Genomic DNA, 21,766 nt, shown 5'->3' with positions numbered 1-21,766 from the left:
GTTGCCGAAATCAGAAACTCGTGATACAAAATTGGAATTGAAAGATAAAAGATACCGATTAACTTTAGTTATGTACTTATATATATATGCTGCTTACGATATCGTTTAATTAGCTGATTAACTTTAGTTATGTACTTATATATATCACGGATGTGATCATCAACTTAACTATTTTTATGAATATCGTGTTTGGTTTTGTCTCATTTTCAGATGATTCAACACTATATTAAAAAAACCATAATAATGGATACATTCATGTATTATATATATGATATAAATAAAATGATAAATATGGATGCATGTGTAAAGAAAATCCTAAGGACCACTCCTTTGGTCCCCAAAACAATGACAGGAAACTCAATTTTCAAGTGTCCTCATATACAAATATACCATTAGATGAAAAGCTGCAGATACATAAAATATATGTGTAGATTTGAGTTACTTGTTATATATAGTGTCTTAAATGCCAATTGGTTTACGCTCTAGGACCAAGTTCTGGTACATAAGAAGTAATATGCTTATCGTTTTTACATGTTTTTATGTCATGGTTTATGCCCGATAAACATGATATCGCTTGAAACCCAAAATCGGCCAATACATTGATCAATTGCGAATTGGACCTCCTTTGACAGATTTCTCAAGAAGACCAAGTCTAGTTTTCTTGGAACCAACAACAAGACAAGAGAATCCACCATGATTGTTTGGGTAGTTTTTTTAATAAAAATAAAAAATAGTGCATTTTTGGGTAGTTTTTGTAGAACAAGAATGATGGTCAAAAGAAAAACTTGTAAAACACTTATATCTGGAAGTGGCACTTCCAGACTATGCTACGCTAGTCAAAGCCGGAAGTGCCTTTTTTGCCTATGTGTCAGCTACGTTTATGTGTGTGTGATGCTTAAGTAGATAAACCGGAGGTGTGGTCTAAACTGTGATGTTAAGCAGTTGTCAGCAGTAAGTATAAGGATACAATTTAAATTTTAGAGAATCCTAATCGCTTTGGTGTGGGTTGATTACTTTTGGAAAGTGTGGCTTCAGAATAGCACTTGAAAAGAGCTTTGTACAAGCTTATTCATTTTTCCCTTCTTTTTAAGGACTTTTTAGTTTACACCCAAGAACAAACATTCTCAATCTCCTCCATATATAAATCCAGGCCAAGTGGGCTTCTTGGAACGATAGTAGTCTTCCATGTAAGTATGTTAAACATAGAGAAACTGCTTCAAAAAAAAGACTTTTGGCCCCTAAAGGCACCAGATTTTCGATTGATCCAATCCTACTTATTAAAATCAAACTAGCACGCGTCTATCTAAACTTAAACAACTAATTAACTAAAAAGAGAAAGTTAATATGGGTTGTTACACACCAAACTTGGGATGGGTATTCTAAAATTGTACTCGTAATAACTTTATAGGTAAAGTTAAACAACTCTCAACCCTTAGAATGAAATCAAAGGTCAAGATTTAAAAATCAAATTTAAATTTTGACTTTTAATTTTAATCCAATCGTTGAGATCCCTACAACTTTACCTATGAAATTATTACAACATTATAGGATCCTTATGCCCAAACTTAGAGACCCAATCATTTGAAGTATATTTAAACTTAGGTTATCTTTAACTAAAATTTGAAGTATATTTAAAATTCGGAATTACAATATGTGAGTAGATGATAAATTGACATTTAACCAATCTAGTACATTAAGAGCACTTTAATATGCTTGTTATTATTAATAATATGAATAGCATAAATATATATAAATATAGTTATTTTTGGTAATTTAAAAGTACTAATGCTTGGCATGTAGCAGTAGCATCTTCTAGTTGATGCTTACCTTTCAAAGGCCAACTTTAACTCTACAAATAAAAAGTACGGAAAACAATTTTTTTATATGATGTACTAGCATGTGGCAAACCTTTTTGTTGAGATTTAACGTTCAAATCAATTAAATGAATAAATAAGTTATACTCAATAAAACTTTTGTGTTGAGTGTTAAATATAATCAAAGAAAAATAGAAGAGTACATGTAACATCTGCTATTTTGACCGTTTGGATTTATGTGTAATTTGACTAACCTCTTCATTTAATGATATGTTTGATTTAATTTTGTGATTAAGTGACTACTTAATGTGCTTAACGGGTCGATAGACTGACTTACTATTTGACACGATATAAGATGAATACTTAATTTAACTAGTTAAGTACATGGGTCAACCACAACCCATGACCCAACCCTATCCACTCATCCATCAATTCTTTTATCCATTCATTCAATTCTACATTTCCTTCTCTCTCTCATTCAATGCAAGAACACACACACTCACCTCCTCTCTAAATTCTTAACATCATTTAATGTTATTTGGGTCAAATTAGCGCAAGAATCATTATCTTCATCATCATCAATACATTATATCAAAAATTTGGGTTTTGGGTGCAAGAGTTCTCCATTTCCGGGTCAATTTCAGGTTCAAGCTCTTGGTGGAAGATTTGGTAAGAGAAACTCACTTTTTATTCATCATTTCATACTTATAAACTTGTTTCGTGTTGTAACCAAGTGCTTTCGGGTCACAAATTGAGCCAAAATTCGAATTACGGTTTGTTAGAGTTTGTAATGGGTCAAAGCGAATTTGAAACTAGATTTGATGTTTCGAAGTGAAATCTTGGAATAGGTTGTGTTCATTTGTGTCCAAATGTGTGGATTTAAGCTTGGAATCGAGTCCTAGATCCTCCTTGGTTGTCTATGGAGTCAAAATGGGTGTTTCTGGGGTGCTTGGCTCGAAATGTTGTTGCTGGTGCTGATCTGCGTGGGTTGCGGCGCAACTAGTCAAGTTGCGGGCCAACTTAAGAGTCTGTTTTTTTTGTTGCGGCGCAATTGGGGACTTTAATTACTTAACATTTTCCTAGCTTCAGTTCTAACATCCTAGGATCGTCCCGATCTTTCCGGAATATCCTCTTATGACCTTATTGGTGCCCTACACAAGACAAACCATTCATTCAAAGTCATGAGTCACTTTTGAAACCAAACTTGAGATATTAACTCAAACTATATATATATATATATATACATATCTTTTGATCCGTAAGTCCGTTTTAGATGTATGACCTATCGTTGGAATCGTAAGAGAGTCTACTTTCTCATAGTATCATCCTTTCAAAGTGAAACCATTTCCATTTCTAAAAATGTTGAGTCAAAGTGTCTTGTTTTTACTCGGGAAGGTTGTTTAAGCGTTAGTGGGTTTGTGACCCGACTTAAACTTACTAAATCAACTTGTTTAGGGTTATAGAGTTGACTTTGATGATATTATGATATACGTTTATAGGTTGTGGACTCGTAGCGGTTGTTGAGCGTTTATAACTCTTTGTTAACTCGTTATTGTTGCTTGGAAACCAATGTGAGTTCCGTAGCTCCCTACTCGCTTAAGATTCGGGTTGGAAAGTGTACAACTACTTGTTAGTCGTTTGATTGTCTGATTGAATTACTTGACGGTTTATCCATTACTTGGTTGGTTTTGCGCATGTTTGTGATATTATGATTGTTTAGGTTAGTTGTGCCTACATGGAAGTCAGTTATACTTCTCAAAGGGTTTTAGATGTGGTGGGAAGGCTGCGGGTGACCCTATATATAAACATCTAGAACTTGATGAAAGTAAAATCCTCCGAAGTGTAGGTACGTGTTGTGTTGTGGAATGGATGGATATTGGATTGTGTTTGGATTGGAATTAAACATATGAACGCGCTTACACGCAAATTATACATATGAACGCGCTTTACCCGCAACTTATACATATGTACGCGCTTTACCCGCAACTTATACATATGTACGCGCTTTACCCGCAACTTATACATATGTACGCGCTTTACACGCAACTTATACATATGTACGCGCTTTACACGCAACTATACATAAGTACGCGCTTTACACACAACTATACATATATTCTCATTGTGAATTGACCTTGTGACATGGTTGCCTACATTTTATATTCATCATGGCATATGCTTACATACGATACATGACTTAAACATTTACACCACTTGTGCTCATTCATTTATTTCATGTAACTATCTTATGCCATATGATCTTATTGTGATTGGACATTGTGACTATCGACAATGGTTCCTTGTGAACCGTTTCTACGAACTCACCAACCTCATGTTGACTTGTTTAGTACACTTTTCAGGTAATTAGGTGAACCAAGGACGTGATGCATGATTTCTACTTGCTTTTGACTCGGGCTTGGACTTACATGGATCAAGGATTCATTTGCCCTCTTTTGCATTATGCTTATGATCGATAGCCATCGTTAGACTATTATTTTGTAAACTTTGATGGTCATTTGCTCTTTGTGCATTTTGTATGAATATTTAACTTGTTTGTTGGATTCGCCGAATTCACTTAATTCATTTAGTTTGCCTACGATAATTCCTCCATGTGCTATGTAATTTCCGTAATACTTCAGGCCCTAGCTCGGGGTGTTACAGTACAAATGATATGTGATTGTGTATCGTAACTAAACCTTAATTTTATAGCCAGTTACGGATCTAAGATTTTAAGTTATAGGGGTCTATAAGACTTTGACTTGATAAGTTAATGGATGAAAAAATTACTACCAAATGGGTCACAAGTCCAAACATGTAAACATAAATTCAATCATATTACTTGATCATATTAATACCATACAACACTAAATTACTTTATATATAACTTATTTTCTTCCACACCTTGATTTTAATCGATTTCATTGCTCATATTCTAAATAAAAACTATAAAATAGTCCTAACTCAAGCTCGAGCATAGATATTTGATCATATCCACATTGTTACAAATCGAACCTAACTTACGTGTTTTGTGAAATCCGGAAGATCGATCTTAGATATGTGTAAGCAGTGAATGACTCATAGAAAATATTACTTAAAAACTGTCATATAGGGTATATTGGATATATCCTTGGTCAAAATGAACAAGATTTAACATCTAGCTTTTGAGTGTCTTTAGAACATTCATTTAGTTAGCAAATAAAAGTTTTTTATGTGATAAATATTTCATGAGTCATGTGAAAAAGATTTTATTTTAGTGTCAAATCAAATTGTTTAAATAAAATATTTAATTAGATAAAATTATAGTTATAACTTTGTAAATATGTTTAAACTTTAATAAATTGAAACATTTTTTTATGGCTAACAAATTTTTATTACAAAACAAAAGCTCCACCGCATCAATACACTTCTTACAAGCATCTCCTATATGTCATTACAAATCTTTTATGGAAACCCTTGTACTACCATTACAGAAGAAATCCATGAGATCCACACTATAAAATAATTGCAGAGAATATCTATTCATCCTTCTCCGTCCCTCCTTACCCTTTTCTATTTTATTTATTTTTTATTTCAAAAAATAATATTTCATTTTTTAAAATAAATACAAATTACTTTAACGTAATAACTAATTTTTTCAGTAAATAATTTTATAAATACAAAATTAATAATAATAATAATAATAATAATAATAATAATAATAATAATGCATAGAACCCAAAAAAGAACACTTTGAATCATTAATTTCTAAGGTTGAAATTGAAAATACATGTTTTTCTTCTTTGACTTTGTCTTCTCCATGCTTTGTGCCTACAATATATATATATATATATATATATGGAAAGAAATATGAGGCTGTTAGGCATCTAAGTTTGGTGAAAATCTCTCACATACTTTTTTTTAAACCATAAAAATCATGGGGGCCAAGCATTTATTCAAAATATTAAAATACTAGTATGTGAGGGGTTTTTCACCCAAGTTGGGTGCATAACAGCCTCATACTCACTTTTCTCTCTCTCTCTCTCTCTATATATATATATATATATATATAGAGGGGAAGTGAATGTGAGGTTGTCTCACACACATATATACATATATATATGGGGGAAGTGAATGTGAAGTTATCCCACACCCAATTTGGGTGAAAAAACCAATCACATTTTGATTTTTTATTCCATAAAAATGAGAGGGCCCATCATTTATTCATTAATATTAAAATATTAATATGTGAGAGGTTTTTTCCACCCAACTTAGGTGTGTGACAACCCACACTCATTTTTTCTTATATATATATATATATATATAGTTTATCGATAGATCCTGGTTTCAGTAAAAGAAACATTGGAAAAGAAGCCAACGGTTATCAAAAGCGGCACCACGGTCCCAAAACCCTCCCCATCCAACCAGTACCAATTGCACGGATCGGTGTTCAAATAGGTATCTGTCCGGTACCTATTTCCTCCCTGGGACACTCCGTGCACCCTAATATGAGAAATGATAAATCATTCTAATACAATAGTCTAAAAAACCTCCTAATTATTAGATTGAGACATGTTGCAAAATTAGGGGGGTGAGATTAGGAAAAAGAATTAGTGGATAACACTTGTTATGTTTTAAGGCTTTTAGAAAGATTTTTAGGCTAACTTTTAGGAGGATTAATCATTTTTTCTCTGGGAAGGGATTGCTTCAAGTTGTTTTCTACTTGATTGATCAAGTTGGAAACATCTTGGCCATTGGATTGAAATTAAAGGTCAAGATTAAAAAATCATCTTTCAATCTTGACCCTTGATTTTAATTAAACCAACTTGAGGGAATATCTTCCCTTTTCCTATAATATATGTGCATTAGATTAGATTCCTTCAAGTAAGACTTTTGAATTAAAATTAAAGGTCAAAATTTAATGATATTTTTAAACTATTACCATCTATCTATCAATATCAATATCAATATATCTACCAATATATGTATAACAAGGTCTTAAATTCATTCCTAAGCAAATAGGAACCCTTAGATGGATTTCACTTTGATTTAGAACCATTAGATCATATTTAATTATTTCATCTTTTATTAATGACAATATTAATACTTATACTTTATATAATTTCTTAAAATATATCCTTTTTAATTATTATAATATACCCATAAATAATATATCTATATCTATAATATAATAATAATAATATATATTTGATTATACGAAGTTTTGTAAGATTCATCTTAAAGTGCAAGTATATTAAATTTGTGATGGTATTACAAAATTGTATCATTTATTGCTTTTTTAAATAAACGATATAGTAATTCATTGACAATTATTTATTTATTTTATTTTTGTTTACACTTTTTAAATGTTTATTTAGTTTTTAGTTATTTTATCTTAATCTTAATCTTAATATCATCTTAATCTTATCTTAATATATATATATATATATATATAGTGAAAAGTTATTTTGAGAATCTTATTTTTATGAGAACCTTTGAGAACTTTTCAAATCAAGCCCAACTGATAATTATTTTTTACATGAAAATTGTTTTTTAATTGTATTCTGAATAAGTTATGTGTAATTTTAAAGTTTATAATTGTGTGGAGGCATTGATTATCATCCGTTATACAATTATGTGGAGATTTGGATTCTTGATCACATGTGCACGAATATTGCTATGATTACATGTGTTCGACTTGCATACATATGATCATAGCAATATTCGTGCACATGTGATCAAGAATCCAAATCTCCACATAATTGTTTAACGGATGAAATCCATGCTCCATACAATTATAAACTTCAAAATTACACATAAGCTATTCAGAAAACAATCAAAAAACAATTTTCATGTAAAGAACAATCATCGGTTGGGCTTGATTTGAAAAGTCCTCAAAGGTTCTCGCAAAAAAAAGGGTTCTCAAAATAACTTTACCCTGCGGAATACTCCGGCAAAATGGGTCGCCATTTCGCGGAATCGAACGCCCTAGATATATATATATATATACATATATACTATAAGACAGTTGAACTAATAACTTATTGACCAATCACATTGCTCAATTTTGTCGAACTGACTCTCGCTTATGTCATCATTTTGTTTAACTATAAATTAAAATTTTTAATAATTATTATCAAAATATATTATTATATTAATATCCGTAGAAAAAGTTTCACTTTTTAGCCCTAAATACTTAATTTATATTTATTACAATTTTTACCAATCAACCTAAGAAGATTATTTTTTAATTTTTTTTTATCATTTAGATAATTAAAAAATTCGACACATAAAATATCTATACAAAAGTATTCAAAAGATGAAATACAATATATGTGTTCAATGTTTTGGAAGTATATTCTTTTAAATTTGTTTTTACTTACATTTTTTATATTTAAGTTTATAAATTTAATAATTTATCTTATCTTTAATATGTTATAAACAATCTGTGTCAGATGATTAGAATAATGCTACATTTTCCTTTTTCTTTCTTCTTTCTAATTTTTAATTTTATTGTATATCAAATACAAATATTTTTACAAATTACAATAATATAGATATTAAAAAAATTAGAAAAATCATAAATACAAGCCTACATGGGTAGTGTTTCGGTCAAAAATTACCTAAGATAATTTTAGAAAGGATTTTTGACAACTCAATAACCGAAGATTTGTAAGTGGGGTTTGGTGTTCAAGGATCTTCAATTAAAAGGAAAGTTTTCTTAACAAAAATAATTAAAACTGCGAGTTTTGACTAAAAAAAGTTTTGAGAAAGCCTTTAAGACAGAAATACTTTGAGTAATTAAGAAAATTATTGAAGATAATATAAAGCAATGTAAATTAACACTAAGATCTTAAAGAAAAGCTGTAAAGAAAAACGACACCGGAATTTTGTTGACGAGGAAAAACCCTTGATCCAATTAAGTGATCTTAGGTAAAAAACCCCGGGAGGATGCAATCGACCCTCCAACTGTTCTCTTATTATTATCTTTGTTTATGAATGATTACAATGAAATGAATGAACGAATGAATGAATAATTGCTAAGTAAATAAATTGTTGTTGTTGAGTGACTGAATGCTTGTATGGAGTGTATGTGTATTCTAGATGTGATAATCATGTCTCCCTTTCTGAACGAGAGCTTCCTCTATTTATAGAGCTAGACGTTGAACTATATCTCCGAAAAATCTGGGATCTCCCTGAACTTGCTCTTTACGCTGGAGAAATGGTTTAGATGACCGTTGAGAGCTATTCTTCACATGGTAAATTTGTTATCAATCTTGATTCTTGTGGATGAAATGGTAAACTATCCGTTGTAACACGTCTTCTTTGTGTAACATGTCTTTGACTTCAGTCCTGCAAATAATATCTACTATACTGGACATTTATTCGTTAGTAAAATCATAGATCTTGAAGATATCAAGATCCCATTGTATCATGATAATAATGCAACGTGACCTGGAGCACTGAACTAAGTGGGATCAAGGATCCTCCAATACTGCACAATATCAAGTGTTTATTACGGAAGGACTAAGGTGTAAATTCTATTCAGGATCCTAGTAGTAGAAATTCTACCCCAAACAGGTAGATCTTTTACGCAGCTAATGAGCTATTTTTAAAGCAAATTATATAGTTTCATGTGAATGTGTGTATACAACCAGTAACATATCTACAATTGTGATTTAATTAATTTTAAAATATAATAATTCTATTATTATCTTAAAGGAAAAAGTTATAATTATATTAACATTAACAATCTTTAATTAATTATACATACGATGTATATTCTCGTAAGGATACTTAAGATTGTTTACAATTGTAATACTATAAACTTACATTTATCAACTCCTTAGAAAAACCTACCACCAAACAATATTCTTCTATATTATGATTCATATCTTTTTTCAATTTGTCAAAATTTCAACATCCACACTTACACAAATTCATTAACAATAAGAACAACAATTCAATATATCTTAATGGGAAACAGAAAACCAAAAAACGGAAAATTAATTAGAATATAGCAGATGTAACAGAAAGTAACCTAAAAAATGGTTCATCATTATATGAAGTCCCAAACAATTTTATGATAAAAAAAAAGAATATCGAGAGGTACACTTCTAAATTAGTTCACTACTAAATAAAAGTACATTATCGTAATATTTGCCTGTAACATATTACATTGATATGGACGACCTAAATTATACTTCTAACTCATGTCATAAGTCTGTGTCCAATATTGCGCACATGTCTAAAATCCATAATAATTATAATTATAATCTATCTAACTATGTGTGTGTATGTGTGTGTGTGTGTGTGTATAGGAGAAAAATCAAATGAGAAGGTGTGTTAAGGAGAGATCAATCAGACTGTGACACGTCGCCTCTAAAAAAATACGCGGTGGCATTTTTGAAAATAATTTGACTTCAAACCTAAGCTGACCCAATCCACCTCAAGTTGACCTAACTCAAGATGACTCAGTCCAAGCTGACCCACCTTAACCTGACCCAACCCAAGTTGATTCAGCCCAAACTGACCCAACCCAAGCTGACCCATCCCAAGCTGACCCAACCGAACCCCAAGTTAACCCAACCGAACCCCAAGCTAACCCAACCAAACCCATAATCTACATTTGTGTAGATTATGTTTAAATTGTGTTAAGCTGACCCAACCCCAAGCTGACCCAACCTGACCAGACCCCAAGCTGACCCAAGCCTGACCAAGCTGACCCAACCCAGAACCCAAGCTGATCCAAAACCCATAATCTACATTTGTGTAGATTATGTGTAACCCCAAGCTGACCCAACCTGACCAGACCCCAAGCTGACCCAACCCTGACCAAAGATGACCCAGACCCCAAACTGACCCAACCCCAAGCTGACCCAAGCTGACCTAAACCTGACCAGACCCCAAGCTGACCCAACCTTGACCAAAGATGACCTAGACCCCAAACTGACCCAACAACCCCAAGCTGACCCAAGCTAACTTAAACCTGACCAGACCTCAAGCTGACCCAAACTGACCCAGACCAAACCGACCCAGACCCCAAGCTGATTGATCAAGCTGACCCAAACCAAGCTGACCCAACCCACTGAGAGCCCAAGCTTCACAAAACTTTAATTTATTTACAAAATTGCCACCGCGCTTTTTTTTAAAAAATGTTTGACACATGTCGCATTCTGATTGACTAATAGGAATTTCTCCCCCTTCTCTCTTTAATACACCTTCTTCCAGGATCCTTACCTTAGGTGTGGAACCCCTCACACATGAATTTTATGGATTAAAAAAATAATATGTGAGTATTCCACACCTAAGCTTAGGTATCTAACAGCCTTATATTCCCATCCCCTATATATATAGTTACACACACACACATATATATATATAATAAATTGAAGACATAATAAATTGAAGACTTTGATTACAACCTTTAGCATTGTTTATGAATGTAAATAATACATTTAAAAGGAAAAAGTTATTGTTTGCTTTTGTATTACTAGAGACTAGAATCTTTTCCATGTAATGCATTCAAGAGATGGTCTTATACATATGATATTTAGAGTGATTAGCCACATCATGCCTTGCATCTCAGCCTCCTAACCCTTTCTCTGGTCAAAGTATATATTGTCTTTACCACAAGCCATTTTTCGGCTAACAAAAATTGAAGTTTTGCACATATTCGGGCTTTTCAAATTTAATTATTCCTTATAGACAAAAAAAAGTAAAGTGGTTAACTATATTTATCCGCTTATTGGAGCTCCTTCTAATGACCTATGTATTCTATTATCATTTCAACTGTTTGATCCGTTGTGATTTAATTCCTCTAGATGTAAAGAGATGTTTGTTATAAAAGAAAAGAATAAATTCCTAAAATCATCCTTAAAGTTAGATGACCTCATTAACTTTGATTTATGACCACCAGAACCATTCTTTAACTTCAAAATATATTCAACTCACGCTTCGCGGCATCTTTAATTTATAACCATTAGATCAAATTTAATTATTTCAACTTTGTTAAATGACAATATAATACTTTTATGTGTTAAAATATACCATTTTCAATTATTATTAATTTATTGTAATATATAATATTGTATCATATTAACCTCCACCGTCGTTTTTGTCTACAAGGCCTCCGTGAGTAAATGGCATCATACCTTCCAATATGATAATTTTGAGTTTTAACAAATAAACCCTAGAAATTGTTATAATTTGGTGTGATCACATCTATTATAATTCTCATCGACCCTTCATGATCATTTTGATCAATCTCATCAATGCGATGACATTAAAGAAAGTTAATAGAATATAAATAATAAAAAAAGGAATAAGTAATTATTTTGTATCAAGGTTATATGTAAATTGTGAAAGAAATATAATAATTTGTCTTATAAAAATTTATTTTCATCGGGTAACAATTTGTCGTAGATCGTAGTAAAACGTAAGAATGAGAGAAAATTACCAAGATCGAATACTTTAATTGATACGAGTATTATATAAATAGGGTTTAATGCGCCGGAATAAAACAAACTATGCCCAAAAAGTTATAGTGTGCACGAACTAACGTTTTTTTTTATTGTATGCATAAACTTTGTAAAAATGTTCAAATCATGCAATGTGTACATGTAAAATAGTTTAAATTATAAAATACTCATACAAACATTGTGTTTAGTATTTTCCAAATATGTCTATTTATTATGTTGATTAATTGGATATTTGATTTTAGAAGATTGAAGTTTGGATGAGTTTTTAACACACTAACTCGAGTCGCACTAATTCAAGTTTTTGTCCGACCAACTCAATGATGAAAGCGAATGAGTGGTACGCTTTTTTTTGTTATCACTTTTTTGTATACAAAGCAACATCATGTCAGAAATGGAATAAAATTAAAATTTGAGAATACTATAAAAATGAATAAATGGTGAAATTTTATTAGGGTTATCACATTTTAGACCATCTTTATAGAAATATTAACGTATATGGTATGTTGGCTTACATATTAACAAAAAGATTGTCATAATCATATTATTAACTCTTTTCCAACATGGAGTATATATAACTGATAAGCTATATTTTTTTAATATATAATTATATTATATTAATTATAATTGTTTACTCGCGTATCATGCGGGACACTAATCTAGTTGATTTTAATATGATGATTGAAATCTTTAATGGCTATAAATTAAAAATGTAACACGTGGATTATAATTATATACAGTACTGGTGAAGAATCCACGTACATAAGCCCTCAGTCACACAAACAATTTCTGTCTGGAAAAATATGGCAACTCCATCACGTAATGAAATCCTCAGCCTATTCTGTTCATTTCTCCGATGATCTCGTCAATTCTCAGACTACAACGTAAGAGAGTACGCCAAGCGACGTACGACCGACGCTTTTCGTGACAACAAAATTGATGCGTAAGTCATGCAACAAACGACAACGGAAGACTATTTTTAGTATTTTCTGACTTTATGAACAAAATAAACAAACAAGACAATAAAATAAAATGATAGATTAAAGAATCTACCACCAAGATTCGTAAAGGACGAGCCATCAGAATCAAGGATAAAGGAAACACTTCAATCCACCATTATGTTTGATAAAGGTCTAGCCACCACAAACACTGATAAAGGAATCAAATATTTAAGATCTCACCGCTATATTTGTAAAGGACGACCCACCACAAATATAGATAAAGAGATCACTCCAAACCACTAAAATCAAAGATCCATAAAGGTAAATGAAGATTTTTGGATAAGAAATGGAGGTTGCTCTATTAATTTCATTCAATCAATCAAGTCTTTTTTACAATGAGAAAATGAGCCCCTATTTATAGCCAAATGCTATTTCTAGGAATTAACGAAATATAATAATAAAATAATTAAAAGGCTGTCATGGGCTAAGGACAACCACTAATTGATCAACCAATAAGAAATGAACAAATAAAGCTTCTAGAAAGATTCCTTCTGCAAAGGACCCAGAAACCGTTAGAAATAGCGTTGTCACACGTTCCTTCAGCTTTCATTCCTTCTTTATTGGGCCCACAAACAAGCGACTGAACAAACTTTATTTATTGTAAACTGGTTACTTAAATCTAGAACACCTAACTGGAGACTTGACTGAAGCTGATCACTGGAGTGCTTCGGTTGATAACTTCATTGATGAGTTGCTGATGGAGAAGTGTTACCACTAGCGACTGAACTGGTTCAGTGAAGAGTTGTCTGAGATAGGCTATTGCTGGCAGAATTAGCATGGCTTGTTCAGATGGCATTATCAGTTCAGAACCTTCTGTCAGTTCAGATGACTTCAGCTCAGAAAATGACTTCAGTTCAGAATTTGACTTCAGCTCAGAAAATGACTTCAGCTCAGAATTTGACTTCAGCTCAGAAAATGACTTCAGCTCAGAATTTGACTTCAGTTCAGAAATTGACTTCAGTTCAAAATCTTCTTTTAGCTCAGAATTCTCTATCAATTCGGAAGCTGACTTCAGTTCAGATGACTTACTCAGTTCACTGGCATCAGTCAGTTCAGTGAATCTGGTCATTTCCACATTATTCTCCTCCTTTGAAAAGGGACTTGTCCTCGAGGTACTCATCCTCCAGATAAGGTATCAGATCACTAACATTAAATGTACTTGAAACGGCCATATCTCCAGGTAACTCAACCTTATAAGCATTTTCAACATATCTCTCCAGAGTTTTGAATGGTCATTCAGCTCTAAGCATAAACTTGTTCTTTCTTCTTGCTGGAAATCTTTCTTTTCTCAAATGCACCCAAACTAGATCACTTGGAGCAAAACTATATTGTTTTCTATGCTTGTTTGCTCTTGCCTTGCATTCAGCATTAGTCTTCTCAATTTTGGCCTTCACTTGCTGGTGAATTTTCTTGATTTCTTTCACTCTGGCCCCAGCTTCAATACTTGCCTTAGGATCAATCGAAAATGGAATCAAATCAATTGGGGTTAAAGGACTGGCACCATAACAAATTTCAAACAGCGATTTACTGGTAGAGTAATTAGGAGCTCTGTTGAAGGCAAACTCAGCATGAGCAAGCTTCAGATCCCATTCTTTCAAAGTCTTTTTCACCAGTATTGTCAACATCATACCAATTGTTCTATTAGTGACTTCAGTTTGTCCATCAGTTTGAGGATGATGAGACTTACTGAACATCAATCTGGTACCCATCAATCTCCATAATGTTTTCTAGAAATAACTCAAAAACTTTACATCTCTATCTGAAACAATTGTTTTTGGAACCCCATGCAGGCGAACAATTTACTTGAAAAATAAATTTGCCACTGTTGAAGTATCAGTTGTGGTCTTGCAAGGAATGAAATGCGCCATCTTTGAAAATCGATCAACAACCACCATTAGTGAATCTTTTCCCCCTGGAGTTCTGGGCAGTGCAACACTAAAATCAATGATAAGATCTTCCCATGGTTGACTTGGAACTGGATGAGGAGTATACAAACCCTTGTGAAAAGTTGCCTTCGCCTGGTGGCAAGTTGGACAGCGACTGATGATATTCTGAACATCCTTCAGTAAACTTGGCCAGTAGAAGTGTTTAGTGAGAATCTCTCCAGTTTTGTTAATGCCAAAATGGTCAGCCAAACCTCCTCCATGGGCTTCCCTTATCAATAAATCCCTAATGGAACCCATTGGAATACATAACTTTCCACTCTTGAATAAGAACCCATCCTGAACAACATATGGTCCTTTCTGGTTAGCTTCAGTGAGACGATCGGAAAAATCTGGATCAGCAGCATACAATTCCTTAATAAAGGAAAATCCGAGAACTCTTGCTTCCAGGATTGATAACAGTGAATACCTTACGGAAAGTGCATCAGCAACAACATTAGCTACTCCAGCTTTATGTTTAGAAACAAAAGAATAAGACTGCAAAAATTTCACCCATTTTGCATGTCTGGCATTAAGCTTGCGTTGACAATTAATGAACTTCAGTGCTTCATGGTCAGAAAATAAGTGCTTTGGCTTCAGATAATGTGATGGCACGAATAATTGCATAGAACTCTTTGTCATAAGTACTGTATTTCAGTTTGGAACCATTAAGTTTCTCACTAAAATATGCAACTGGACGCCCTGCTTGTACCAAAACTGCACCAATTCCTACACCACTGGCGTCACGTTCTAACTCAAACAACTGATCAAAATCTGGCAAAGATAGTACTGGAGTTGAACTGAGTTTTTCCTTCAGTGACTCAAATGCTAACTGGGCTGAACTTGGCCAGCCAAACTCACATTTCTTTAGACAGTCAGTGATTAGAGCCACAACTGTAGAGAAATTCTTGATAAATCTTCTATAAAAAGATGTCAGTCCATGAAAACTTCTTACTTCAGTGATTGTAGTAGGAACTGGCCACGATCTGATGGCTTCTATCTTGGAATGATCCATTAAAATTCTTCTTTCGATACCACATAACCAAGAAATATTACACTCTCCACCATAAAATCACATTTCTCCAGTTTGCCATACAACCGGTGTTTTCTCAGTAATTCAAATACACTTCTTAGATGATTAACATGCTCAGCTTCAGTTTTTGAATATACCAGAATATCATCAAAATAAACAACAACAAATTGACCAATAAGTGGCCTGAGTACTTCATTCATCAGTCTCATGAATGTACTGGGCGCATTAGATAAGCCAAAAGGCATTACTAACCATTCATAAAGGCCTCCTTTAATCTTAAAAGCATTCATCTCCATCTCTCATTCAAATCTGGTGATAACCACTTCTTAGAACAACTTTAGAAAACACATTGGAGCCATGTAACTCATCAAGCATATCATCCAATCTGGGAATAGGATATCTAAACTCAATAGTTATATTATTTATGGCTCTACTATCAACACACAAACAGTTAAGAATTCCCTATTAGTTCAGAAGCTGACTTCAGTTCAGATGACTTACTCAGTTCACTGGTGTCAGTCAGTTCAGTGAATCTGGTCATTTCAGCATTATTAAAAATGTGACAGGTGGATTATAATTATATACAGTACTAGTGAAGAATCCACGTACATAAGCCCTCAGTCGCACAAACAATTTCTGTCTGGAAAAATATGGCAACTCCATCACGTAATGAAATACTCAGCCTATTCCGTTCATTTCTCCGATCATCTCGTCAATTCTCAGACTACAACGTAAAAGAGTACGCCAAGCGACGTACGACCGACGCTTTTCGTGACAACAAAATGTTATCAAACACTTCCTCAATCTCTGCTGCATTTGCAGATGGAAACTATCAACTGCAAGTTGTCAAAAGACAAGCCTTAGTTTATTCTTTATACGCTCCAAAAATCAAAAGTTTAGACATCAAATATTGATCGAATTTAGTAAAACGTGCTAATTAATTATTTTTTATTTTTTTTTTGTAATGCAATATGGAGGATGAATAATAAGTTGCTTATGAATATATGTAATTTTTATGAATTTTGTTTATGATTATTCTATTATGTTAACTTATGTAGTGTAAAAACTTATACGAGTATAAATTTGTTTGTGTTAAATAGCAGATTGTTTAAACTCATGAGCCATAATTGAGTTTAATGTTGAAGCGCATTAATCAAACGAGCTCTGAATTAGACTCGACTTGAACTTGTTTAGGCTCGAGTATGTTGGCTAACTTTTACCTAGTGTTGCAGAGGTTGATGTGCATAATTTTTTGGGATTATGGCACCGGAGTGTAACCAACTATAACTCAATGGTTATGTAATGTAGTGACCTTTCAAATTGGTTATCTAATGTAAGTACCTTTTATTTTTGTTCTTTTAATGTATCCTACCGGGTAACATCGTAGTTGTAACTGGTAATGCCATGTTGGACGTAAAAAAGAATATGGATTAAGGCACCAAAGTGTAACCAACTATGAGCGAATGGTTATGTAATGTAGTGACCTACGAAAGTGTTAAATTGATGTAAGAACCTCTCTGTTTTGTTCACTCGATGTATGCTACCGGGTTACTCCGACGTCTTTATACTCCGGTCATTTTCTCCGGCTAATTTCTGGCACTATCTTCGGTAACATTTGTTTATTTTATGTAAAATGATAAATCCTCCTAACCAAATAGCCTAATAATTCTCCTAAAACATTAAGAAGGTGACATGTGTTATCCACTAATTCTCTTTCCTAATGTTGCCCCTGATTTTTCCACATGTCATCATCTCATAGTTAGGAGGATTATTAGGTTATTTGGTTAGGAGGATTAATCATTTCACTTGTTATTTATGGCAGTCAGCAGTGGCACGTGTTCGGATGTGGAGACGATGGAGAGATGGTCGCACCTCTTGAATGGAAGAAAAAAATAAAACTGATTCCACCCACTACAACCTCATCGAAGTTTAAGACCATCCACCATCCATCTCCTCAGAGTTCACAACCCACAACCATAACCATAACCGTACAACAGGTCAACCGGTACATGAAAAAAACAAAAATGAGTGGTTCTTACATCCGATAGCTAGTTTTAAAGATCATTACATAACATAACCATTCAGTCATAGTTGGTTACACTCCAGTGCCATAATCATAAAGTAAAATTAACATTGTTACCGGCTACCGGTACAACAGGTCAACCGGTACATTAAAAGAACAAAAATCAAAGGTACTTACATTAGAGAGCCAATTTAAAAAATCACTACATTAAGTCATAGTTGGTTACACTCCAGTGCCATAATCCTTAATTTTTTCTTCAATTGTGTGCCAGAAATGGAAATGTACATGACGAACCATTATTGGTTGATCAAGTGGTGCAATGAACTAAGGGAAGTCTCATAAGAGTAAATGTGATATTAACCGTATTTGAATATGATCACGTTATAATAAAAGAATGTTCGAAAATCATTTAAGCCTACGGGGTTACACAAAAATGACACGTGAACTTTATATATTTAATTAGTATATTAAAGTAATATATTAATTAAACGATCACTTAAATAATTAATTGAACTATGTTAAAGGTTTAATAGTGTTTAATTAATAAAAGAGAAGGATTAAATTGCAAATTAGAAGTATCCTAATTGTACAAGGAGGGGGTGGGTCGAAATTCCTAGAGAGTTTCTTAATCCCACTCTAACTTGTCCACCAAGTTAGAAAACCCTTCTAATTAATCTCTTTAAAAAGAGATTAAATTTGTAAAAACCCTAAATATCTATCTATCTCTCTCTCGGTCGAAAACAACAACACCAACGACATTAGACTTTGGTAATTCTTATCAGAATGATGTATATTTTACTACTAGCTAATTAACCTGGGTTCAACCCGGGTTTATTAAAAAAAAGTTTTTTAAAAACGTATCATCACTACTGAAGTTGCGACGAAATGGATTGAGTCTATTCCCAAATATCTATGTGATAATTTACTACAACAGTTTTTAGTTTTGATAAACAAATTGGATATAGCTGACCTTCAAACTTTTACGTATCAAATATACTTGGTGTACTTAAACAACAGACATTATTTGATGATAATCTTTTTAGTTTAAACTTCTTAAATCAAGCTATTTTCTTTCTATATAAGATACTTAGCATATAAAAAAAAATATGTAGCTATATATTTTAATCTTCAAAATATTCTTTTTATTTGAAGATAGATAAAAAAAAATGTCTATATTTATTAAAGTTTCATCAAGACTTAAATGTAAATTATAAAACTATATATGAAAAATTAATAAAGTAAATAAGATAGTGTTAAGATTGATTAATTTTTTTAAAAAATAAAATGTTGCTAAAATTATAATTTTAAATATGATGTCATAATTTCTAAAAACATTTGTAGGAAAGATTGTGAATTTGCCACATAAGAATTTTTTTTAAAAATTCTTCTAAAAACAATTCTCTTTATTTATATAATATATAAGAGATTAAATCACTTAGCATTTAATGGGGTTTTGTTTTGGTTCGACACAACAAGTATTTTTGTTTTCTTCCAACAATTCAATGGAAGTAAAACAAAGCCTTCATACACAACGGGTTTGTGAGTTCGTGATCGGGTACTAGCATACGTTATAGGGGTGTCAAGTGTGCGATCGTAGAGGGGTTTTAGTTTAGACCCTATAATAATAATAATAATTATTAATAATATTATTGAAAGCTTTGCGCAAAGGTACACATATTTTATTCATTACTTTGTTAATTAATAGTATTGCATATACGTTTCTATTCCGCTGCTTACTCGTAATTTGTTATGTGTTTATTTTCATATATTCTAACACAACAAAGGAAGTATTAGCCAGAATATGTGACACGGCCTTTGATGGATTGTTAGGCGAAGGGGAAGGATCATGTCGTCTGTATCTTGCCAATCGGGGCCATCATGTAGATGTTAACATTCATGTGGCTTGGAGAATGAAAGAGCGCATAGTTTGATTTTGGAATGGTGTTGCGGTTTAGTTATGAATTGATTACATTATACTTTTGTCTGTGAGATACTTTAGTGTAATTAGATTAACTTGAACAATCTATGCTAAATCATACTTCCTGTATCCCATTTTACATGTCTTGGTTTGACTCTTTTTATTCAACTTTGATCATTGACATTTTTGTTTATATAACACTTGATATAAATATGTGAATGGATTGGGGTTTAAGTGTACTTTCCATTAATATAAGTTTCATCAACTATCATATAAAACAAAAAAAAAGATATTTACGCTCAAAATTAAAAATAAAAGACTTGAAAAGTCAAGCTATGACATTTAAAATGGGAAGAAGGGAGTAATAAAACATCAAATTCTTTGCAATTTCATTGCTGTAAGTTCAAAAAGTTTAGGCTTAGTTCTCTGTTCTTTTAAATTTAACCAGGTCATATAGATAGCATCAGGCTAGCTAAGTTTGACTAGTGAGTTGATATATGCTTGTACTGTTTGTATTATCAACGAGTATTCATATTTTAAACGGTTTTCAGATTTACCTCGATAACTTGCACTAGATATCACCGTAGCAGACTCATCTATATGCGGTTCTCACCCTGCAGTTTGTTCTATTTATTTGATTTGCTTCAGTGAAAGCAATTATTGTAGGAAGTGGCTATCATACAGCTAAACAGTTTCAGAGCGGGATCAAAGTCTAGCAGAAATAACCCTATATGGCTTATTGCAGACGTTGCAGCCCGTTGAGTCACAAAACAAACTCCAGTCAAGTTTGTCCAGTAGAATTTGCTAGCAGCCAAATGTATGGTAACCTACACCAATGCAGCCAGAACTCGATTGTCTGAAAAATGATATTTGTCGACTGCAGGCAACTTGGTCGCATTTACTGTGTTACAAACCACAAAGAAATGGAAAAAGGACATAGTGCACAGGTTTTACAATTAGTATACAACAGAGAATTGAACTTCAGATTTCTACATGTTGTAACTTAAGTTTCGTGTGATTGATTGACCTTTTGAGTATTAGTCCTTGATTTTGCTTGTCAATTTGCCGATCGTTCTTGTGAGAATATCAGAAGAATGCTATAGTTTTCATGAATGTCTTGTTATGCTGAAATAAAGAAACAAAACTGAAAAATCAATCATACTTTGTTGTTTTTCCTTCCAACTCAATCTTAATTTCGGTAGTAGTAATTTATATCAGTTTATATGCAAAAAGAAAAAAGCAGAATACAATGGTAAAAAAAGTCATTAAAATTGACATCTAGATAATTACCTAAGAAACATAAGATGAAGTCAGCTTTAGCTTAACTTTACATGAGGGTTAATGATGCAGAGGGTTCGGTCCACCAGGAACTAGTCTCTTGTCTACTCCAAATCTTGCATCTATCTCTTCAGCTGTCAAAGGTGGCGGTGGAGAAAAAGGTTGATCCTTGTATAGTAGTCGACATCTTAGGCCTAAACACGAGATACGAACCCTTGAAAGCTTATCAAAGTCGTTGTGGCCGACTTCAGAATGATAGATAAGACTCCTTCCTTGTACTTGAAAAGTTAAAACGAGACAGCAGAAATACGCTACTGCCAAAA

This window comes from Erigeron canadensis, chromosome 7 (assembly GCF_010389155.1).
Source record: "Erigeron canadensis isolate Cc75 chromosome 7, C_canadensis_v1, whole genome shotgun sequence".
Lineage (NCBI taxonomy): Eukaryota > Viridiplantae > Streptophyta > Magnoliopsida > Asterales > Asteraceae > Erigeron > Erigeron canadensis.
Note: the sequence above shows the minus strand (reverse complement) of the source record.